Source organism: Protopterus annectens, chromosome 3.part1 (assembly GCF_019279795.1).
Source record: "Protopterus annectens isolate FY-2018-M chromosome 3.part1, PAN1.0, whole genome shotgun sequence".
NCBI lineage: Eukaryota > Metazoa > Chordata > Ceratodontiformes > Protopteridae > Protopterus > Protopterus annectens.
Genome location: NC_056732.1, coordinates 167,499,187 through 167,525,244, shown reverse-complemented (window position 1 = coordinate 167,525,244; position 26,058 = coordinate 167,499,187).

The following is a 26,058-nucleotide window of genomic DNA, read 5'->3' as shown; positions in this document are numbered from 1 at the left end:
AAATGTAGATCAAATGAATTGTCGACCATCTCAGGTAGACCCATATATATATATATATATATATATATATATATATATATACACACACACACACACACACACACACACACACACACACACACACACACTGTCTTTAAAGTGTGTATTGTTGACTTTATTTTAAGGATGAGTCTATGAATTTTGTTCAGGATGAAACAGGACATTTATGCCCAGAATATATCTTTGTTAGGTTAACATTAAAGTAGAAATATATACCACACCTTATATATGTTTCCATAAAAGTGACAATTTCTGATATGGTAAATATTATGTTTACTCCTCAAATATAGGCACATATGGAGTGACACACATAAGACAAAGATGAAAACAGAGGTCTGTATATCAATATACTTAAAATAACTATTTAAGCCTGGTTTATAGCTACATATCATGAGATACTTTCCCAAGAATTTTACTAGAAAAAATGTGAAACTGTGTCAGGGCTATATATTGCTATCTTGATAACCCTAAATAGTAGGTCTATATAACCATTACTCTGTTCAGTTTGTGCCATTCAGTTTAGAACAAGTTAATACATGTAATATAAATTCCATCTGAGACATGCAGTAGATTGTAGAATTATATATATATATATATATATATATATATATATATATATATATATATATACATATATATATATATATATATATAGGGATTCACTTCAGAATCTCGATGTTTTGGAATATCGAAATTCTGAGACAAATCCAAAAAAAAAACAAAAAGCAAAAAAACAATTTAAATGTTTCTGCAAGGAGGCAAGTCCCTCTGCACCCCCCACACCCCCGCTACTTAAATATTCCAACTCCGAAATCGCACTACAGTGAGGAAAAGGAAACTTTCCCATTCCCACGCTGTATGCAGATCTCTGTTCACAATGTAGGGATTCTGAAAGTTTGATCATATGGTCTTGGCTATATGAAATTCGATCTTTCAGGATTTCGGCATTGTGAAGTGTTCCCATATGTGTGTGTGTGTGTGTGTGTGTATATATATCTATATATATATATATCTATATATATATATATATATATATATATATATATATATACACAAACATACACACACACATATATATATATATATATATATATATATATATGGGTTCATGTCATTTGATCGACAGTTCATTTGATCGACAGTTCATTTGGTCGACAGTTCATTTGATCGACAAGCATTTGCCCCCTTCCCCAATGAAGTGCGACCCTGGAGTTGATATATATAGTTAGGGGTGGTGTGGGGGGCACAGCCCCCCACAATGGGGGTGGGGTGGGGGGTGAAGCCTCCCACCTAAAATGCTTGTCGATCAAATGAACTGTCGACCAAATGAACTGTCGATCAAATGACATGAACCCATATATATATATATATATATATATATATATATATATATATATATATATACACACACACACACACACACACACACACACACACACACACACACACACACACACACTGCATTGGCATAACATCATAAATAAAATAGTGCTTATTTCTCAAAAAAAAAAATTGTCATTTAAAATGTCAAAGTAAAACACATTATTTTGCCAAGTGTAAATTGCATGCAAATGATGAAGATGGAACCATTTGTGTCTCTTTCTTTCTCTGAGTCAGACACATTCTTTGGAGTTTTAAAATAGAAAAAAATGATGTGTATGCCATCCAACTAATTATCCAAGTGCTTTTCCCAAAAAGTTTAGAAAAAAATTCTAAACTAGAACATATATGTGGCCTTACATCTTAAAATAAAGATGATTTAAAAACATCAAAAAAAATCCAAAGCTAGGACAGATATGTGACCTTTCATCTTAAAATAAAGATGATGTAAAAATATCAAAAGGTAAGTACAGAAAATACGTTGCTGATTTAGTTGTTTGTTAGCCCACCTAAGTAGCTTTACCAGTTGGCAATGTGCTTTCCAAGTTGCTTGTAGTTCTTCCAGTGCAAAGAATATATGGTTAATGTAGCCATTTGAAATGGACACACTTCAGCATTTCTAAAGCATGCAGTTTAGAAAACAAGTGTTGCTGTCAGGTTCATGTTTTTTGGAGTGACAAAATAAAAGTTATTAAATCATAAACATATTTTTACAGACATTGTGGTTTCTGTTTCTTTAAATGTTGTAGCAGTATAAAAAGTCAAGTTGAAGTTATCTAGATTGACTTCGTCATAGTGCAGCTCATGGTGTCCAGTCCTATAAAACTTCACATCACTAAAATGTCCGCACATCAAAAGCAATAATAGAGTTATCTGCATATTGTTTGACTGAGGTTTGTTGGGAAGAAGTATAGAGATTGCTGATGAATGTATTAAACCAAGAAAAGAGCCTTGGGTACATCTGTGGTAACTATCAGGAAAGGGGATTGGGTGCAGAGCTTTTTAACACGTTGTTTGTCAGACACGTAGCTTTCAAGTAAAGTGAGAGTAGACTGTGAGAGGCCAAGGAATATTTACTGTGCGATACAGTGTCACATGGCTTAGTCTAGGAATAAAGATGAAACAAATTTAAAATTGTCCCTAGCTTTGTCAGTGTGTAGGAAGGATATGAGGATAATGATAGTACTGTGTTAGTGTTCAGCAGCAATGTTGTATAGGTGTCAAGAACTGTTGTTGAAGGAGGCATTCTAGAAGTTGCTTGTAGAGACGTTTTTCAATATTTTTGAGAGGGGGGATAGAATGGTGATGGATCTAAGGTTGCATATTTCTGTTGAGGCCTCCTCTTGACTTTTTCCAGGGGAGGGAAAATAAGATTATTGTATTGACCTTTTTACAAGGACAGATACTGAGAATCTTATAGCACTGGCTGCTATCTTGAGAAATTCTGATGGAATGTCATCAGTGGATGGTGAGTATGGTTTGACATTATGAAATAATTTGTCATATAAGAAAAAGGGACAGATTTTAAGCTGGAAGGTGATGTAGTAGATGGAGGAGTATGGGGTGGGGTAGATGTTATGGGTTATTTTTGGTGGGGCAACTATGCTGTCTATGAAGTAGGTATTAAACTTGCTAGCAGTTTTAATTGGGGGGCAGGTTAGATAATGGATTTGGATTCTTTTTTTTTGGGTCTTTGATGGAGGACTATATTTTCTGGGAATATATCCATGGCAGTTCTGCAGATTATTGCAATTTTCACTGTTTACCTGCTTTTTGGAAGGTTTCAAAGGTCTCCAAACTCCTGCAGAAGTTTTGATGCTTTGTTCCTTCACAGTTTTTCAGGCCTTATCCCTGTTATGCATAATATGTCTTATACTGCTAGATAGCCGGGGGGGGGGGGGGGGGTGGCATGGTTGATTTCAACACTTTTTCTTCTATGGGATGCTAATTTTTTTATTATGTTTAAGAATATTGTATTGAACTAAGGACTCTTTTATTCGGGGGAGGGGGGCTATTTTTAGGTTAGACAAGTTAATGGATTGTAAGGCTAATTTGAAGATGTATGGGTTAAACATAGTCAGATTATGGGTCGATTTGTAGTTGTGTTGTTTAACATGATGGGTGATTACTCTAGGAGTGTAAGTGGAAAAATGGTCACTAATGGAGTTTTCAAGGGTTCCTGACATGGCATATTTGTGAGGGTCAGACACCATTATCCAGTCAGGGTGGAGCTGTTGTCATAATTTGCATTATATTTAGTGGGTAAGGTTATTAGCTGTGTAAGCCCATATAAGTTACTATTAGAAATGGGAAGGTTGGAGGTAATGTTTTTTCAGTCATTATTTATATCTCCCAATTTGATTTTTCATTAGAAATGGTATTGAATATCTAGTGTAGGATATCTTCTGGGTGTTTATATTATTTCCAGGGAGGGTATAGAGGGCAGTGATACAAATTGTGTTTTACTATTTGATTTAAGATATGAAATGAGTATTTCTGCATTGTGGAATTTGGGAATACTACTGTTGAAAGAACTGAGTTGATATAAATTGGAGTACGGGATGGCCATTCCCCCAGCTTTTTTAGGGATCAGTCTGCTGCTAATATATTATATCCAGGAGAAATATTTCAGCATCTTTTATGTTGGGCTTTATCTAGGTTTTAGTTTTTGTTTTTTGGGTGAGGAAAGTGGAGGAGGTATAGTATAGGGAAGGGAGGTAGTTTGATATTTGTGTTATGTTGAGTGATAAAACCTGGATTTGGATGGATGTCCACAATGTGATATTTTACAAGCGTACAGGTAAGATGAGGTGTTCTTCTTGGGGTATTTTTTTTTTTTTTGCTCTTAAATCAAAATGGGACAGATGGCATTCATAAATCTTATATTCATAGTCAAGATTATCAGAGTCTTTGAAAAGGTATGGTGCAATTAAAGTTGGGAAAAGTCAGCCTTGGTTAGTGGCATGGTTGTTGGCAGGTGAGCTGATCCTAAGCGTGATTATTGTAGAGTCTCTAAGGTGACATAGTAGGGTAAGAAGTCTATAAGGTGACACAGTAGGGTGAGAAATAGAGTTAGAATTATGTAGAGAATCTTTGCAGCAGAGGCAAAAGGATAGAGTAGGTATAAAAGAGAGTGAAACACTAAGGGGTTTAGAAATATATGTGAGATGAGAGAAGTAACAGTGGGAGGAGTTGTGTTCGGGTGTTAAGGTGAAACTATATGTAGAGTATATCTGAAAAGAATATATGTAAGTGTGTTTGGGTGGAGGGAGATGACAAACAACTGGAGGGTAAAGAAGGCTTTGTGACATAGAAGAGTATGGAATATTTGTATAGGTATTGGGGGGGTTATGTATTTTTGAGGTGGAAGGGGAGAGTTTAGTGTGCATGGATTGGGACGTGATTGGTAGAGTAGCAAAGGAATGGAGGAGTGTAGATTGGTAGAGTGCAGAGATAAGGAAAGAGATGAATAGTTGTATTTTAAGTGGAGGGAATTGTGGTGATTGACCAAATGGGTGGGGAGGAGTTTTGGTTTGAATAAAAGGAGGTGGGGGATTGAGGGTTGGGTAGGGGAGCATAGTGAGCCTGAGCAGCGCAAGGGTAAATGGAGTGAGTTTAAACCTTGAGAACCAGAATGCTGGCCAGAAACAATAAGTTTATAGGACTCTTCATATGCTGCTGGTAAGTTTGCTGTATTGTTCTGGGATATTGTCTTTCTAGGTTGCAAGATGAGATATTTAAGTAGAGAGTTTTGTACGACTTCAAAATATTTCTACTGTTTTAAGAAAATCTCTATATATTTTTGAATATCACTGTTTTATCTAAGTCTCTTTATACTGGGAATATGTCAGATGAGTTCATACAGGATATACTTTGTAGTGGGCCAGCCTAGTCTCACTGCATTTGTCAGTGCAGAATATCTTTTTAAAATTCAAATTAAATTTAAGAATTAACAACTAACATTGGGTAAATACTGTGCTGGCAATTCTTTTGCCAGTTGTAATCATGTTGTAGGAAAATAAATCAGTTTTATTTGTTTATTTTAAGAAAATGTTTATTAATTTAACATATTTACAATATATGCACAGAAAGGAAGAAATTCAACATCACATGCTGTTATCCAATGTTAGGAATCCATTGAATCATCATGGCAATCTTATACAATTAATAAGTTTGTTTTACTTTTAATTGCCTCTTGTTCCTCAATGAATTACAAACTTTAGTATGCTGGAACGCAGCTGAATCTGTTGGTGGGTACTTTGAATGAATAGCTTGCTGCTCCAGTGCTTGTACCTAATACCTGATAGAGCAGTAGTCCTAAAACAAGAGAGAGAAAGAGAGATGGTGATGGTGTGCACAGAGAAGCTCCAGAAAGATATGTGCAGAAAAGCCTCAGAAGGATAAACACCAGAGTACTGGAGACATGGGCAGAATGCATACAGGAGGTACTATGGTGTCAAAGATGGGACAAAAGGTAGAAGCAATAAAGAGAATGTAAATGCATTCACAAGCAAAGTGAATGAGGAAGGAAATTAAATGAGATCATGATAGAAGTGACCAACAATAACAGAGCTTGGGAAGGGAAAAGGTAAAAGGAGTACAGACAATCTGCAATAAAAACAACAGCCAGACAACCACGTTCAGGAGGGAGAAGCCAGCAAAGAGGGAATGAGAAAGATAGTAACACACTCAGAGTACATTCTCCACAAATGACTTGATTTAACATATTTTAGTGCCTTCATTCCACAAGAATTTAATCAGAAAATAAATAGCAACAGAATGTAAATCTTTGAATAACAATGAATTCTCTCAGTTACCACCCATATATCTTTGGAAACGTTTTCTAAAATAAAAAATACAAACTTGTTGAAATTAACACATTTGAATTTTTTATTTTAGAAAAAGCTTATATTTTTAATTTTAGAGAAAGTTTCTAAAGATATATGGGGTGGTGATTACATTGGCAGACTCTTTTGGCAAGCAATGCTTTTTTTTCTGGTTTCAATAAATATTTATCTTTAGCACCTGTGCTTAAGAAGTGGTTGGATTGTTTGCTGCATTGATTGCTTTATGGGTTTTGTAATTGCTTTAGTATTTATGCGATAGGTTCTCTTGGCTCTTCAAATCTTTTCTGCTTGGCAGGAAGTTTACAATAGTTACACTAAACATTAGGGTATAACCTTACATAGTGAACTAGATGGCTAACTCTTGTCTCTGAGTCTGTAGAGTCTAAGGACCTATAAACTGTTTACTAAAGGAAAGGGTCCATAAGCATTGAGTAGTTCAGTGCTGCAGCAGTAGGATACCAACATTTGGGAGGGGGGGGGTCCTCAGATGTTTGAAATCATAGACACCCAGATTGATAATTCTTGACCCCTGAATCCACATGGGACTGTAAACTGTTTACTGAAAGAAGACATGCATCAGTGTTATGTACATCAAAACAGCAGCAGTAGGGTACCAAAGGTTTGGCTGGGGAGCACTCTTCAAATGTTTAAAATCATAAACACCTTAAAATCATAAATGCCAAGATGGATAATTCTAATCCCTGAGCCCACCGAGTCTACAATCTGTAATCTGTTGTGTTTGAGAATACATTTTAGAATCTGCACACAATTTATCAATGTATATGTTTAATTCCTCCTATAACAACATTATAAGCATTTAAATGCAGACATGGAGTTATAGATAAGTACTATCCAATCAGTCTGCAGATCAGTTCTAACCAAAAAATTCAGAAGTTCCATCTGTCATTAAGGAGGCAAGACAAAATAGACCAGGGGGATTTTGAGGCTGTCCATCCAATTATCTAGGTATACCTTGAAGGTGGCAAGGGTGCTACTCTGTTTGACATGTAGTGGCAGTTTTTTTCCAAAGTTGATGGATACATTGGGATATGAATTTGTCACACCAATGTGCCTTCTTAATTTGGTGATAAAGATTTGTTTTGTTTTACCGAGTATTTGAGGTACCATTAGTTCTGTGAAGGAATAGAAGGTCAAATAGGGCTGGATCTTTCAGGCTTGAAAGACTAAACACAGATCTCCATGGAAGAGTCTGAGTACACAGAAAGGATGGCCAGACTCTCCTGACAGCTAAGATTTTTGAGTCCACTGATCCTTTTGGTTATGAATCTCTGAAGTCTCTCAAGCTGGGTGATATGTTTAGCTGAATACATGCCAAAAGGTGCATTTTATTTAATAATGGGTCTGATAAGATATGATAAATGGGGAATTAAGAGTTTTATGGATCTAGTGTAGGTGCCTTTGAAAATTAGACTGGCCAGATAAAAGGCTTTTTGAATGACTGTGGAGACATGATGGTCAAATGATAAGGAATTATCAAGAGTGCCTAGATGCCCTGCACAGTGCCTGATTGGAGAGATGCATCTCCTATATGGTAAGTGAAACTATTTTCCTTACCTGAATCAACTATACTTACATTTAATTTAAGACCATTGTCTTTGCACCAGCTGTTAACATGGTCTAACCCATGTTGGAGCAATTGTTAGCCAGTTGAAGATCGAATAACAGCACATAATTTATAGTCATCTGCAAATTTAGTTAATCATAGGCCAGGAGTTCTGGTCTGAAGGTCTGAAAATATATGCCAAAAGGGCAGGGACCAAAACGTAACCTGAGTTACACCACTAGTCACTCTTTACATTCAGAAGTGGCACCTGCAACTCTAACCACATGGCTTCTGTAAGACAACCAGTTAGCTATCTACCACATGATATAAGGATTTATATTCAGATTTGCAAGTCTGTCAATAATCCCTGCATGGAAAAGAGTGTAAATATCCTTGGGCATTTCCAGATATGCTACATGCTCTGCATAACCACTAAGCACTGCTTCCGTTACTTTTTCAAGGAAAGTAATGAAGTTAAAGAGTCAGGACATCTCTTTGACAAAGTCAAATTGATGAGGGTCCAGGGTTAAGAGATTTTTGATGTCCAGATTAATGACGTCTGAGATAATGTGCTCCATTGCTTTACATATGAGGCCATTGAGACTAATGGGTCTATAGTTACCAGGGTCCATGGTTGGTCCACCCTTATGTAATGCCATTACAATGGTTGTTTCCCATGCTTCCGGAATGTAACCAATGAAAGACTTAGATTAAAAAGGTTAAGTAGAGGTTTGGAAAGGCCATATGTGGCACTGATAATCAGGCAACTTGGCATGTTGTCAAGATCCAATGGATGAAGTTTTCTCTGTTTTTGAGAGGGCTGAGAGAACTTGTTCCATAGTAATTAAAGGAAGTGGCAGGGATTGTGGAGCCTGTGGAATACCTATAACTGTGGGTGGAGAATATTTGCATTAAATGTGTTAGCTAGAATATTAGCTATTTAATTTGAATCAGGGAGCACAGTATTATTGTGGACTAGCTCTGGACATTGTAGGGTGTTAGCGCTTAACTTCTTTATGTAGTTAAAGAAAGATTTGCAGTTATTTTTGGTTTAGTGGCTATTTTAAGTTTATTCTCATCTTTGAGCTTCCTAATAGTCCCCTTAAGCTCTTTGTAGTTTACTTAAGTGTGCTCTTAAGATAGGTAGAATGAGACCTCTTATATGCATTAATCAGTTTCTTTCTCTTGTTATATAATTTATTTATATATGTATTCCACCACAGGGGGTTGTTTTTAAATGTATCATTATATCTTGTGCAGATAGGGGCTGCTTTATCAATACAACCAGTTAAGTGCGGTTAGAAGTCAGAAGCATAGATAGAAACTTTAGTAATGGGATACTTCAAGGAAAGAAGGATTACAGCAGAATTTATTTAAGTCATCAAATAACTGAAGGTTTGCTATTGAGAAGTCCATAAAAGCAGCTATTTTTGGGGAAGTACCACCAGTTTTAAAGGAAAAGGTCACTAATTTAAGGTCTGATTAAACAATACTTGATGAAACATATGGAGCTGCGCAGTAAGTGCCTATATTTATGAGGACTAGATCCAAAGTACTGGGGACCCTAGTAGGATGGCTAACTATTTGTGAAAGAGCATTTAGAATGTTGAGTAAGTGCTCTGGACGTGCCAGCCATTGGCAGTGTAAATCAGACAGTTTATTGATGGATAGTTGTAGTCTCCCAGTAGAAAAGTCTTGGGTTTAATAGGAATTTCAGCTAATGCTCAGAAGGGAACATAGAGGGTGTTCTATAGCTAGGTGTGTAGTGGTAATTAGCCTTGTTTATGGTGATTTGGACTTCTAGGAGGTCAAATGTGGTGTCCCAAGGAATCTGCCGTGAGGTAATGATTTTTTTTGCAAATACTGATACTACCCCATTATTACCAGTAGGTTTGAAGCTGTGATAGGCATTATACCCAGGAAAAGAGGGAGTGTTTTCATTGTTCTGAAACCGTGTTTCTGAAACTATACATATATGAATGTGTTCATGTTGCCTCAAGTACTTTGTGTTCACATTCCCTGTACTTCAGAGAGATTATAAATATTTAAAAAGAATTAATAGATGTATATGTATTAACAAATCATTTATCACAAAATATAGTAGTGATACATTTTACAGAGTATACGAAAAGGATAGGTTGAAAGTGAATACCACCACAAGAGACTGGAAATGTGCAAAGAGCTGATACCATGATACTATTTCTTTGCAGAAAGGATGATGAATTCATAGACTGATACCTGGTAAGCCATAGTTGTAAATAAGGGAGAGTTCCAACGTCCATGAGCCATATAGGTAAGAACTGTTGTGATACAAGATACTAAAATGTGAAGTAAAACCAGGTCTGTCGGGTTTGCACACACTATGAAAGTGAACAGTCTGGGTGCATTTACCGGTCCTCATCCTCTTAATTCTCCCTAAATCATTGCTTTACTTTGATTTTGCATAAAATGTGTTACTTGAAAAAAATGTTTGAGTCTATAGTCACATTTATCTCTTTTAACACTCAGAATAGTCTTTCATTCTGTTATTAAAAATAATTGATTTTATGTCACATGTATTGCTGAAACCTATATACTCAGCTTACACTTCTCATGTTTTGCAGTTTAATGCTGCTAGCCAATTAAATGTGGTCAAACTGATCATCATTTTTGATTGGATTTGGATTTGCTTGGCCTTGGAAATAGTACAATTAAATGTATAGCAAACTGTTTCACTAACAGAATGTTCATTCTGGGATAAGAACTTTCAAAACAGATTTTTTGTAAGGATGGATATTGTGGCCAGTGCGTTGATTCCCTCTGCATAAGTGGTATTACTCAAACACTTCCAGCTTGTCTTAGTTATCCTACTACGTTCCTCCACTTCACTCAGGCTTATGTGTACCTCCCTCGACCACCTGTTACACCCACTCCTCTCTTCTTTACCCCTTCCTGCCCATTACTGAAGTGTCTTCTTTGGTAGCCACTTGCGTATCCCCCTCCCCCCGCAAGGTTGCATTATTCAACTTGATGTTGCTTCCTGCTTCCCACTGTCTGACCTGGTCTCTGGGTCCAGGGACTTCCTGATCTTGTGCCTTTCTTCTGTCTGTTGTCAAACCTTTGAGGTAGTTTCCCCACCCTTTCTAAGTTTCACCTCTTTTGTTATATGCCTTAGGGTGTTAGGTTTGTTGATGTTTGGGTCCTATATTTGTGAGTCTGATTCCCCTGCCCAGCATACCTCTCAGCTGTCCAGATTTTTGCCTCATATTTTTAGTCTGTTCCTCATAAAATTTGTGGCTTTCTTGCAAATAACTAAGGCTTGAAGTGACTAAATAATGACACACATTTGAGTTTCAGAGTTTATATTCATCAGAAAATGCACATTAGCATAAAACATGCTATCCTAGCAACTTTCTATGTTTATAAGGGCAATATTTAAAATGTGTCCCTATTTTTGGGCCTTTATCCCCTCATTATTTTAGGCTTTGTCCAGATTTCTTGCATTAAGAGGTTGAGAGGTATACTGCCCAGTTGCTTGCTAATGCAGTTTTAATTCCATCCTTCCAATATTACTGTTTGTTATGTAATTTTCCTGCCTGCACAGTCCTCCTTTAAGTTTAGCCCTAATAGACATAGCTCCAGTCTCTTTTGAGACTTCCTCCTCTGTATCTTCCCCATTCTTTGGTCTCCCAAAAAACATTTTTTCCAACTGACATTCTCAGAACATGTATTAATGTATTATTTCTGCCATCTTGACATTGCATTTACTGCACTTAACCTTCTTTCTACCACCTGCCATTTTTGTTTTATAGATATATACCACTTGTGTAGTATTTTCATGTGGGTGTCCCATCTCCTGCTTGGGATATTTGAGCCTTTTGCCACTTCCCAAACTTCATCCCATTCCTTAGTTGTGACTTTCCAATCTTCTCTTCCTTCCTAGTTCCTCATTAATTTCAGCCTTTGCTCCTCCTCCTTTTTCTTGTCCTATGTCCTTGTATTTTAGTCCAGTGCACCATTTTCTTTCCAACTGGCCCATTATCATATCACGTTTTCTTTTCCCTTATCAGTCACTGCCTAAAATTTTATGATGTTCTATCCTATTCTTCTCAGCATTTCCTCTAATCTGATTCTTTCTACCATCCTGGTTCTAGCTGGTCCCAAATTCCCCTGACTATTTACCATTTTCACTATTATGTTGCTTTTTTTTGGTTTCTCTGGAGCATCTGTGCCAATTTTGGTCCATCCCTTTTCTAACATCACTTTTTTTTTCCTCTTCACATCTTGGAGGTTGGTATAATGGGTAAGGTGTTTACCTTACAGACACAAGGTATAGTGTTTGATTCTTATGTGGGGTAATTGGCTAGGCTTAAATGGCTGACAAGGGCAGTTAGCCTTGTATTAACCTATGAACCATCAAGTTACTTCCTCATTCAGGCCCCATTACTTCCTTTATTGTCCCTTTTAGTCCTATTTCATTTGCTGTATGTCTATCTTTCTCTCCTGTGCTTTTACATATCTTCCTTCCCATTTCTTCTTCTTTCCCACGTGTGTGATCTGCCACCAATCCCTAATCGACTTTCTGTTTCCGGTAATAACTGGTTAATGATGTATGCTTCTGCACATGTCCCAAAGTTCAGTACTCCCCACCACCATTGTTGATGCTAGTTCTGAGCCTCCCTTAGGGCTAGCCTTAAGTAAACTGGTGCATTAAGCAAAAATGCTCCATGGCATCATAAACCCCCTCCTCAACCCATCCTGGCCTACTCACACTATTGAAATTACTTCTTTTCTCCATTTTTCTTACTCTTCAGTTTTTTCCTGCCATCTTTCATTCATTCAGCATAATTTATCTAAGCATGATCGCATTCTGATAACTGTGTAAATAACAACTTCATTAAGCCATGGGTTTTTCTAGATATTCTGAGGTACATTTTAGAGTTTTTGAAACAACCTTTTCCAAAACATGATCAAAGAAAGAAATTGTCTTACTCTTCAACTTCGCTTTTTCCAGCTTCCTTTCAGCACATCCTAACTGCCCAAGAATACACTATAATAATTACAATGGCAATAACTGTATTAAGCTGGAGTCTGGGGACCACTAGGCCCCTAGAAGCCATGAGGTTGCTAGATGCTCTGAGATGAATTTTGGAGTTTTTTTAAACAATCTTTTCATCCAACGATGGCCTGAATGAAAATCATAATTAAGGAAATAAGTTCAGTCTTCTTGTTCAACTTTATGTTTTCCTGCAACTTTTTAACATGCTGAACTGAACAGGACTATTCTGTATTAACCAGATTAAGCTGGAGGACTGGGGACTGCTAGGCACTCGGAAGCCATGGGGTTATGATTTTCTGAGTTACATTTCAGAGTTTTTTTCCTAACCATTTCCTCCAGTGATGGTCTGAAAAAAATAATGTGTATGGAAAAGAAATTTGGTGATTGTTTACAATAGGACACACCATTGTAGTTCGCATTGGTGTGGGTGGTGCTGACATGACTGACATCCTGAAAAGGTTGTCAGTTATATGTGTTTGCTGATAGGATAATTTGTCAATTTAATTATTTTTACATTAAGATGTCCTAATGTAAACAATTGCTGAGAAAAAAGCAAGGGGGCTGCTGCCCCCTGCATCCCCTCTTGTACATAAATTTAAGTGACCTGTGGTCCTACTGGGGGGAGGGGTGCAGAGGAGGCAGATGTTCCCCTGATGTTACTCAGCCTGTTTTTTTAATCTCTTATCATATAAAGAAAATAATAATAATAATAATAATAATAATAATAATAATAATAATAATAATAAAACTTCTCTTAACAAACTGCCCTTTAAGTGGATGGCAATCACCCTGAATCCTTGCAGCCTTGGCTCAGCCCACATTGTACTTGGGGTGGTGTCTGCTACTGAACATGCTGGTCTGTCCTAAACTAAACAATTGCCAGAAATTCAATCCTTTTTTATTTCAAGGAAGAAATAAGTTGTATCCAGCTTTTAATGCTCGAAGCTGACTAAACACCAACTGGCAATAAACTGAGAAGACAAATGCTTGTGAGGATACATAAATCATATTTGTTAAGAGTACCCACCCCTAACCACCCACCTTAAAACAGGTAGCCACTTTCTGCACAGAGACAAACTTGAAAAATCTCATGGAACTTAACATATTTCCTGTCAGACATATATATACACAGCTTTAATCTCCTCCAAAAGACAGCCCGTATATGCATCAGATGTTTGCTTGTGAGGAAAATGAAAAAAAGCAATAACAGATACAGCACATTGCTCCTACATAAGCTATAGTGGTCCTCAGAGCACTTCTGTGAAGTTTATGAGGAAAGTTATAGAACTAATAATGACACCACTGTTCCCAGCTTAACCCAGTATATAGCAACCTCTAAGGTTTGGAAGGAATGTTAAAAAAGTAATAATATCTTCCTCAGCCCAACCCCCCAGACAAGTACAGTGACTTTTTCTGTGTGCACCTATGAGCAGGGCTGATTTTGGACTATTGGGGTTCATGACATAGGCGATTACTAAGCCCGTGTCAAAATGCACTTATACAGCTTCGGTGTGTGGGGACCAGCAGCCCACCAAAATTCCGAAGATCCGTTCATTCTGTGATACATTTATCCTTTTTTTGAGAGATGACTGTTAAATTGAGCAAATGACAACAGTCAGTTACTTTCATCCAAGCAACACCCACCAGTTATAGCCACTTCAATGTACAATTCAGATGAATGATTGTAACAAAAGAGGATGACCATGTAATGCATTTCACCTTTGTTTCAAACAAGCAGTTGCCACATGTTAAAATATTGCATACTGTTTCACATAGTCACATTAGTGTTGGAAAGCCAAAATAATAAGCACGCAGCTGCAGACAGCTAGTCATTTCCCTCCAGAAATGACAGCCACGGCAATTATTCCCAATCTGCCTGTCTGTGCTATCAAGTGTCCCTTTAAGTAGTCCATCTTACTTCTCACAAATGCACACTGGTTCTACAAAGCCAGATAGTGACCATTTAAAACTGAGCAAATGACAAGAGGGTCAGTTAATTTAATTCAGCCAACCCCACCTCCACCAAACAGTTATATAGCCATGACATCTGATTGCTATATAATATTATTTCACCTCCACAGTCCATACAAACAAGTTACCACATATTAAAGTATTCCAGTCTAAGTTGCTCCACATAAATCCCAAAGCCAGAGAAATATTGCCAAAAATATCTGGTTGATCACAGCCAGCAATATTATAAAAATAGTAATTACATTTATCTCACCACCACAGCACACATCATCTCAGCTGTCTATACAAAGCCAGGAATATTGTCAAAAATTATCCAATTGAGATCACTGCCAATATTATTTTAAAACAGTAGTAACATGACATTCCTCAAAATCTGCCCATAATTCTTAGTGTCCCTGACTTTTTTTCATGTGTACAATACAAAGAAAAAAAACACTTCTTTTAGGAGTACGTTCGTGCCTACATTTGTATGCTATGAAATCTCTGCTCCCATGACTCATAACATTTAAACACAAAGTGATTTACATGACTTGAATATCAAGTGGAGCACCACCTCTGGATCTTCAGATGTTCCATGGGTGCATTTTCTTTTCAGCGCTTTATTTATTTAGGTATTTATTTATTTAGTTTTTCAAGCAAAGAAACATTGTTCTATAAAAAAATAAATAAATAAACAGGGAAAAACAGCGCCCCTGTAGGTATGACACCTTAGACAATCACCTAGTTTGTTATGTGTAAGGCTGGCCCTGGTCACCCCCTATTAATCCTTGCCTTTCTTCCTCTACAAATGAATTTGTCACATTGCTTGGGATACCCTTGATCACTCCCTCTGTCCCTATCATGGGGCTGTCTTAGTTTATATATGACCTTTGGGTTTATTGGTTCACTCTGCCTCTTATGGTCCAGGCCTTGCCTTTCCAGTTTCTTAGTGTTATTTTATTTTATCTGCTAGCTTCTTCTCATTCTTTTCTCTCTTGTCTTGACCACCATTTCCCAAGCTTTCAGCCGTAGGTATTTTGCCCCTGGGTTTTATGGACTTCCTGTTTCCAGCTTTGTTAACCTTTGCACTCTCCCTTCCTTGTCCTGTTCTTAACTACACTGTTTTTTTGTAGTTTACATTCTAGTCGTGCTTCCCAGTTGAATGTCACAAATTTCTTCTTGAGCACTTCTGCTGTCCTCCTTATGTTTTCTGCTAGTAGGATGCAGTCACATGCAAACCAAAGGAACTTGGCTTTTCCTCTTTGCAGTTCTACTTCTGTTAGTACCTCTAAAAATTCTCTCCAGCCACTTCTTGCATTGTTATGATAAATAGGCTTGGAGATGGTGAGCATCCTTGATTCCCATTTGGATTTGGATTTTTCTCTGTGTATTCCCCATTTACCTGTCTGCATCTTTCACTCCTCATTCATGTAAGGTATCTAGAATAAAGTTCTAGTTTAGACAGGCAAAAGAGGTTTTGAAGCCAAATAGTACTGTCCCTGCTTGTTGACTGCATTTTGGTTCTTGCAATTTCATAAAGCTGACCTCCCACTAATTGTTGGCTGACACTCCCTTGTACAAACTCTGCTTGTTCTTCTTCAGTGTATTTGAATAGTAACTGGTTTATTCTTCTCCCAAGGATTTTTGCTAGCATTTTGCTAACTGTTTGTCAAGGATATTGACCGGAGTGCCGTTAAATCTATGATTTCTCTTTTGGGATAAGCCCTGTTTTAGTTTCTTGTATTGTACAGGGAGAATCCCTTCCTGTCTTCTGCTTACTTGTACTAATTCTACAGGATATTCTTCCTTGCATGCAGCTTTATCTCCTTTCCTTGTTTTATGGCTGTTCAAATTTCACTCTTGTTGATTGGCCTATACATCATACACCTAGCTTCCCTTGTTAGTGTCCCACCTTTTCACTTAATTGTTTTAACTTTCAGATTCAGCCTGCTTTTTGTGTGTTTCTTGGAAGAAGTTCCTGATATCTGATCTTTTCTCTCCATGTGTTTCTAGTATTTGTTCATCGCTCCTTAATCTGTCCCTGTCTCTTTCCTTCTTTCCAGTCACCACAATGCTAGTGACTTTCCTGCCTTATACTTTCTCAGTCATCTGAATCCTCTCTTTTCAGCTATCTCTTTCTTAGTTTCGGTAACTTCTGATCATTACATATTGCGCCTGGTCCTTGGTTCCTCCAGTTCCAGCTCATTATTCCCTTCTGATATATCCAACTCCCTCTGCATTTTCCTTAAATATTCTTCACACTTTCTTAACTTTTCTTCTCTGTTCCTTCTATCTCTCCCTGTCTCTTTCCTTATCCATTCTTGTACTGCAGCCTTCATCCCATCTCATCCCAACACTGGGCATTCTGCTCTAGTCTGCCATCTTGAGTTTTTAATATGATCCTCAATATCACTTCTCTGGGTCTTTTTCTGATGTGCCTCTATCCTCAGTTTTTCTGCATCTCAGTTTCATTGCCCCCTGCTGATTTTGCTTGTCAATCATATCCAGCTTATATATCATTGGTGCATGATCTAATATTGATGTCTCCAGTATTTCTAATTCCCCAGTTTTGCTTAAGCATTCTCATGTTACCCTAAATCAGCCCAACCTACTACCTACTACCCTACCTTGTCTGCATTTGGAGAAGGTGTGCTGTCTCATATTCTCATGTTAATCTCTCTATATATCTATCTGCAGTTTTCTTTCTTTCCTTAAGCATTTCTGTTTACCCATGATCCTTTTTTTCATCCCCTTTCCTGTCTAGGTTTAGGGTAACACTGTGATCACCTCCTATGTATTATAGCTGGTTACTAACGCCTGACTACTCCCACTCTCTGAAGAATGTCTCAAAGAAATTGACTTTGTCTAGGTTTGGTGTATAATTATTTCCTGGTTTTCAGTTCTTTCCCTCCGTTTTATCTTCTAGTCTTTCTTTCCTTATTGACAAACTATTTCTAAACAATATGGCAACTCTTGCCACCCCACCATGTGGTCTGGTATTTCTGCTGGGAATTCTTGTAGCAGATATTTTTGATATCTCTAATTTTCAGCTTTAGCTCCAGGATCAGGCGCACATCAGTATCTTCTCTTATGTCCTTTTTGATGGTTTTGTTCCGTTTGATTGACCTTGATACCCACCACACAATATAGGTCAAGATATTTAGCACTTTTCTATGGATTGCCTGCTCCTGCTGTTGCTTCTGCTGAGTCTTATATTTGTTTGGGTGCTTCTTCCAATGGATTTTCCTAAATTCCTCCCAGTGTTCCTGCTTCTTCTTGTGCTGTAGCCTTTCTCTGTTGCTCTGGTCTTGTTGTTTCATTTTTTTTCTTTTTTGCATCCCCTTTCAGGCTTTAGGGATCCTCTTCAAGTTTTACTCCAGTCTTTGCATCTTCCCTGATAGGCCTCTTTGGGAGGATTACCCTATGTATGCATTTGCTGAGCATTTGCCATGATTTCTGTGGGTGTCATTACATTTTAGTAAATGCATGAGAGAAAGGCAAATTACAGTATTTAGAAGGGAAGTGGGTATGATGTATATATATATATATATATATATATATATATATATCTATGCTAAGGCTGGGTACAAGTGTAAGGAAGAGGTGAGGAAAGGGAGCCTGGTAACCTGTAATGTTTACTAGTAGTTTTACTGGGTATTTGGGCTTAAAGTTCGCACTTTCTTCACAATCTGTCTCCGATTATGTTTTGTTGTCTGTGGTGGTGGTGTAGGTTGGATGACTAGGCCGTAGTAGTAGTTCTCATTTCTCTGCATTTTGTTGCCTTGGCATTCCTTAGTATCCATTCTTTTGTTGGGGAAGAGTGTGGTTTGCATAGCATGTCTTGGCTCTCTTCTAGCTCTCTGATTCTTTCCCATTCTATGTACTCTGTCCAGTTGTAGACACAGGTTCTGGGCGGGGGTGGGGGTGGGGGGGGTCATTTGAGTTTTTACAGATTCTAGAAAAAGATGTGACTTTAATTTGTGTATATTAGAAAAAACAATTACCCCAATTCTGACAAAATTATGTCTAAACATCATTCTTTTTTGAAGAAAAAAACAACACAGCTATATTTGTATTCATTCCCAGTTGAAAAAGTTAACTGCAGAGCAGAAAATGTATTCATGTAGAATCTCTCTGCATGTATATGCATGCATTTTGTTTGTGTAGAAAAAAATGTGCTATCTGCATCTATTTGTTGGGTGTCAGAGTGGAAGAAAGTTCAATTTTGAAAAGATATGCACATATAATTCACCTGAAATCAGCCACTGCATGCTGTGGTTGAGAGTTCTGTCAAATGTGTTGAGGAAACATTTTTTTGCACCTGCACATGAAAAGTTTTAACGAATGAATAATCTTCAGTAAAAGCATGAAGCTTTTAATATTTGTTCCTGATTTTGTGTTAGATAACTGTACGATGATGTGTTTATTATGAGTAATACCAAATAAAATTATTAAAATCTAGTAGAAGGTGAAATATGACACCAAGTAGAGTAGACCAGAAGCTGTAATTTAGTTATATTTTATTATAGCAACATCGCTGTATGTAATTAAAGGAGTGGAAGTGACTTACAATGATGCATGAAATGATGCGTGATGCTTGCAATCTCTTCTTAATATAACAAATCATTTTGTTTGCACTGACTTATGATGATGTCCTACTCTAATCTTTGCATAATACTGTTTCTGCAGTAACATCAGAGACATCTTTATTACCTAAATAATCATTAAATTATGGCAATGATAATGTGGAATAACATTAGTAATAAGGCAATATCAATGTCTCTCTACTGTGGCTGTGAATTAGTTTTGTTGTACAATACAGTCAATATACAGACTCATTAACTATGTGTGGCTACATTTAGTAAGACGACTAATGATTTTCATTTGTTTTATAGTTATAGATGTAAATGGCTCTCATATGCAGTATGCTAGTCAGCAGAGATCTTGCAGTCTAACTATGCAAATCATGGAAATTTCATTATGAAGATGCTGGAAGGGTTGCTACTAATGTTACCTTTTCAGTCCATATCTACGAACGGCAGAACTACTGTTTTATTTTTAACATTCCTATACTACCATGCTGACCTTGCAGCTCTCGCTGCCTACTGGTCATCTCCAGTGACTAATTTGTTACCACTGGTGAAGAATCTTTCAACTCACCTGATACTATCTTCATCAGGAGTTCAGAACAGAAATGGTGTGTCTAGGTAGTGTCCATACTCTGTACTAACCTGCCTTGAGTGGCATTTGCCTTTTCCCTGATCACAGGGAGCATGCAGTGGGTTACAAAAGTAGATTGAGTCTCAATTTTACATGTTATGTATTTGCCTTCTGAGTGTGTATACTAGACTAATGACCACTGGGGCCTTTATAAGAATAGCCATGCATTACAATTGTATCCCACAAGTTTATGTACCTTAGAGGTATTTTAAGGGGTAGATGTAAGCTAGGGCAAGTTTTATAGGTTGCCTATGTCCATTAAAGACATAGGTGCTAGACCTGGGCTGTATTTCCAATTTCCCATCCACTAATCCAGGTTTCTCTTGAATAGGGTTAGGGAATAGAAAAAAACTGGACATGGATTTATCAGCCAGCAGGTTTGCTATAACGTCTGGCTCTGTGTAGGTGGCGCCATTTACAATCAGTTCTACACAATGCTGTGTGCTTGAGGTTTCAGATATAGCTAAAGAAAATCTTGTGGATGCCCTTTGTCTAGGAAGCTATCTTTACCTCAGATTTGGCATTAGTATAATTAGTTTTCCATCTTAATTGTTTGTTTAGATGAATGAGAGTGTTTTTATCATGTTGGTCGTAGCACCTAATCTTAGCTATGATTTTTTTCTTTTCTTGTCCAACCTGTTTTTTGTTTGGATTCCACCAGGGTGATTCATTTTTTGAGTTAGTTCTGGGCTTATTTCAAGTAGGCACAGCTGCCTCTATGCATTTATTGACATGATTGTGCAGGGTTTCTGTGAACAATTCTGCATAGGCAGCTGTATTCTCAGGGTTTTGGATATGGCTTGAAATTTTGACAGGTTATTGCATTGTTTTAGGAAGTTTGCCTTAGAATAGTTCTTAAATGTTACGGGGTTAGCTGGGGTCATAAAACTGATTTTTATTATGAAGGAGACAGCTTTGTAGACTGACCTTACCAAAGAGGACACCACACTTGGGAAACGGGGGGTACAATGTTCTCTGTTTGTGAGTACCAGTATGTTTGCACTTCAAGTGGGTGTATGAACTATCTGGTGCTAGGTGTTTGTGTTTACAAAGTCCAGGAATCTCTGAGCCTGTAAGTCTGGGGTTGTGTAAGTATCCCAGTTTATAGTGGGGGAAGTTGAAGTTGCCAATAAATATGGCATTGGGTTGAATGGTGAGGGCCTCCAGTAAGTCCAAGTTATAAGTTACTTGGGTCTTAGAAGGTGACCTATAGCTTGTAAGGATATGATATAGGACTTTGCTTATGGAAATCTGGACATGAAGAAGCTCAAGTGCTTTATGCTGTCTGACTAATCTTAAGGTGCATTTGTTGTTGATATAGGCTGAGACACCTCCACCTTTGGTCCCTGCCTGTGTAGTAGCTGGTCTGAATGTGTAGAAAGCACTGTAGCCCTGCACTGCTGGGGTGCTCTATGTGGTTTTAAACAAGTCTCAGTAATTGCATTGATGCCAACATTTCCAAGGTAAGGACAGCCCGGAGACAGAATTTCTTGTTTACGCTGCTGGCATTGAGCAGTAGCACCTTTAGAGTCCCTTCGTTTGGTTTTGCTGACTTGTACGGTTTGTCAATTTAGCATTGTCTAAAAAAGACACCATGGGAGAGGACAGTATTTAGCCAGTATTTGAAAGCCTAGAGGGGATAGTTGCAGACCATGCTTGGCAAAAGCAATGTGATTTGTTGACCATATCCTTCCATGCACACAAATTTTATACACTCTTGGAATGACACCAAAAACTACCTAGTGGTACTTCAGTGTACTTCTATGGAGCTTTAAACTTAGCGCTTTTCTCTGTAAACATGCACCACGTGCAATTATTTGTATGCATGTACTTGCAACACATCTAACTTGTAAAAGTGTATTATATTCTATAGGCTATTTATTCAACTGATGTTTTCGAACTGTTCTAGATTCTTATATATACATTTGGAACATCGACACTTTGGCATATAATCAATATGTACAAAAAAAATGTTCCAAAATCGCAAACTAAGAAATACTTGCTGCTGGAAGTGAAACAGTCCAAAACTAAGCTGTAAGAACTTCAAATGTTGCTCAAGAAGTGCAGTACAATCCAATAAAAGTGTAAAACACAGGTTTAATCCAAGAAATACAGTACAATCCAGTAAGCGTTTAAACACTTTCATTTTAAACCCTTTAAAACTTCATCAGATACAAGTTGTAACAGTTCCAGAGCCACTTAGATAAACTTCACTGGTCATGTGATCCTTTTAAAATTTTAAAGCAACATTCCCCTACTACACACAACCCCTAAAGAAGTATATATTTTCATTAAATGCATGCCCTAGTATACATGCTGTTTTAATTGTTGTGCTATTAAAATTAGTTCATGTGGTTGTCATGCACAGTAATCTTTGTAAATGAATCATTAATAATAATAAAAATAAAAAATAACAACAAAATGTTATTTTTATAACAATTTATCTCTCCCATGCTTTTAATTTCAGGATGGTAACACTACTGACATGGTTGTTTAGTCCTGGTTGCCTGTATGCCTCTAGTTGCAGTTGCCATTTTAATTCATGTTGCTCCAGTATTACTGTCCAAGGACCCCACACACTTTTCTTTCTCCACTCTTTCTAATATGCTAAATTTAAGAGTGGTCATAATGTTCACTTAGATGCCTGAACAGTGCATTGGTGGTTCTTTCTTTTTTAATTTTGTATAAATGTTCATAAATACAATTACGGAGCTTTCACTCCGTTTTTCCCACATACAACCCATCACATCCCTGACATTTTGCGATGTAAATTATGCCTGTAGTGTCACAGCTGTATTTAACCTTTATGTTTAATTTTCTTCCCTTTAGGTTGATTTCAGTGCCCTCAAGTATGTGTTTGCAGTAACTGCATCTCCCACATTTTGACATCCTGTTAGTTAAAGCATTTGTCACTTTTCTTTTTGCTTCAGCCATGTTTTTTATGTTACTGCCTCTTCTATAAATAGTGGGCATTACCCCTATGTCACTGATTATGTTTGGGTGTTCTTGTAGCACCTTCCAGTTTTTGTTCAGAATCCATTTTATACTCCACTAGCTTTATTAAAGGTGGTAATAAAGGCATTGTGGTATTTTTCATGATTACCATGATTTCCAGGAGTACTGGTGGTTACCTTATTTTGTACGTTCCTTGTCAAAATTGGTCAATAAAATCCATTTTTCTTTAAGATGCAACTTATAATGTTATCTCACTTAATAATTCTGATGGGTAACCTCTTCTAGTTAACATCCCTACTAGGGTATCCACTTATTTGTAGTAGTCTTCACCTAGGATGTTCATTCTGGCCACTCGAACCAATTGGCCCTTTGCCACTGCCATTTTTTGTGTTTAAAGGGGTGGCAGCTGGTGGAGTAACATGTTGGAATATGTTGGTTTCCTGTATATACTAGCTACATATTCCCCAAACCATAATTATTCCTAAGCATAACATCCAAAAGCAGCAAGTATTTCTTAGTATATAATCAATATGTACCATTATTTAATAGTTGACTGCTTCTGCTTGGACTGTGTCACTGGAGAACTGGGAAGTCCCTTAATGACAGCATTAACAGCTTATTAAAGGCAACCATATTAAATTCAAGGAGCTGCTAACTGGACATCAAGAATACTGCATGTTAGGACGTTCAGTAACATTATCATACATGAACTTGTGTTTACTAATAGACATATTCCTTGGTCTAAAACAATCTACAGCCAACTGGAAAGGAGACAGCCATTTCCTTTTAAAGTACAGTTCCATAATATTAAAAATTGACAGTCTCACAGAGCTAGAGAACACCACTGTGCTACCCACTACAGCAAGAAATTACTTGGTCCGAGAGTTAATGCAGAGGCACACATCTCACTCAGAAATTATTTGGTAGTAATGACTGAACAGAAGCACTTCAAAGCAGAGATGTATGGTGACTTATAAATCCAACATTAAAAGTTAAAGAGACTTACTTGGAAATCTCAAACATAAGTGAGTATTCAGAAAAAAAAACATGATGTGACAGCTGTAAATAGTATGATGAATTTAGTACAATGAGGGCAGATGGTGATTAGGTATACATGGGTGTTGGCATAGTGTAGTCATGCTGAAATTAGTGCTGCACAATCAAACTTCACAACTGCTGCTGTAATGACAGCACCTGCACAACTATACTGTTGGAATGACCCTGAGTTGTCACAATGATCCAAGGAAGAGCTCCCATTGCTGAGATGGTGGTGAAGGTGGCAAAATAAACCACTGAAATCCCTGGTTCAGTGAAGGATGTCCTATCCCTGTCAGAATAACTCCAGATATTCTTCACAGGTGCCACTAATGCAGATGGCATTAGAGGTCCACACAGCCTCTGAGGCATACAAACCCAGCATGGGGAGAGGCAAATAGATGTCCATCACCACTATGACTCTAGAACATTCCAAGACTTGGGGGACACCACTGAAATCAATTAGGTCATATGCAGGCCAGTGACCCAGGCACTGTATGATGTTATGTGCGATCACATGAACGTAGAAACTCCTCATAACTGAAGCATGGGCATTGTGGGCACCCTCACATAAGGGCACCACAGCAAAGTGCCATATCATTATATCATATGAATGGGGTGGAAAGAGCAAGAAAGAAAAGGCTGAAATGGGGAACAGCAAACAGAAGGACAACAGGAACTGAATATAGGTGTGTAGGAGCAGAATGGTATGCTTTTTGTCATTACAGGTGTTCATTTGTTTAATAAGAAGGGTAGGAGGGAAGAGCAGCACTGTGAACGTGTCAGTAGGATGGAGGGCAAGGCTAAAGGTAGAAGCACAGGTGAAAAAACATATCATGTAGACAAAGTTTGGCAGGTGAGGTAGTAAAACATACAGGACAGTAATGGGGAGATATGGACTATCAGACAGTGGTCACTTGGAAACAGGGAGATTGGGCTCACATTAGGGGATGGAGCATGACACAAAAGGATAGGGAGCACAATGGTGGGCAACAGGGATGGGTGAAAGGACCTGCTAGACTGGACCACAGGGGAATTCACCTGGATGCCAGTCATCTCTGAAGCTAACATCATGGACAGATGTCACCTGTGCGGACCGGTTGGATGGGGATGGATGACCATATGACTCATCAGCTGCACAAAGGAGATGCTTCAGGGAGCCAATGTAGTCATCTAACCACTGTTCCACCTTGGTTCTCTCCAGCTGCTGGATTTCCCATTGTGTGAACCAGGAGGTCCCCTTCATAATACTTAAAGATAAGGAGTTTTTAGGCTCAGTGAGCCATTTAGGTCATCATCTTCAGGGTGACCTTTGTCACCCTGCAGAGAAGCAGAGTTGATGGTACAGCAATAGGTGCATTGGCCAATCTAGAATATGGCTATCACTGCTTCAGTACTGTATGCATCATGGCTAGTTCTCTAGAAAGAGAAAAGAAATTGAGAAAGAAAAAAAAAGCAAAAAAGCACACACACACACACACACACACACACACACACACACACACACACACACACACACACACACACACAAATATAACTTATTAGTAATGCATATTGTAGATTACTAAAGTAGTAGAGTACTGCAATCACCTCTGAAAGGCCATCCTATTTTCCTGTATCTTCTGAGCCACAAGAAAACATAACAGAAACAGTAATGAGTGCATCTTATCCCAGAAATGAAAAAAGAAATTGCAACTACATGTGTTAGGCCTACCCAATACAAGGACATCATGCTTACAATAATAATGTGGCTTCCCACTGGTGGAGAAAGTTTGGGTGTCACCTCTGTAGGTCACTGTGTTTGTGCCTTCACTGCTTGCCAGAGTGGCAGTTTAAATGGCATTACTCAGTGCCCTAGAAAGCTGGTGCTAGGCATCAGTTTTGTCAAAGGGGCCCTCATATTCTTATAGCAGACACTCCCTACGATACTTGTTCAGCAGAAGAACAAAAATATTATACTCCCTGTTGCACCACATGGGAACCTTGCCAGTCTCACTGGCTACCGAGGCTATGCCCACTCTCTAGTTCTA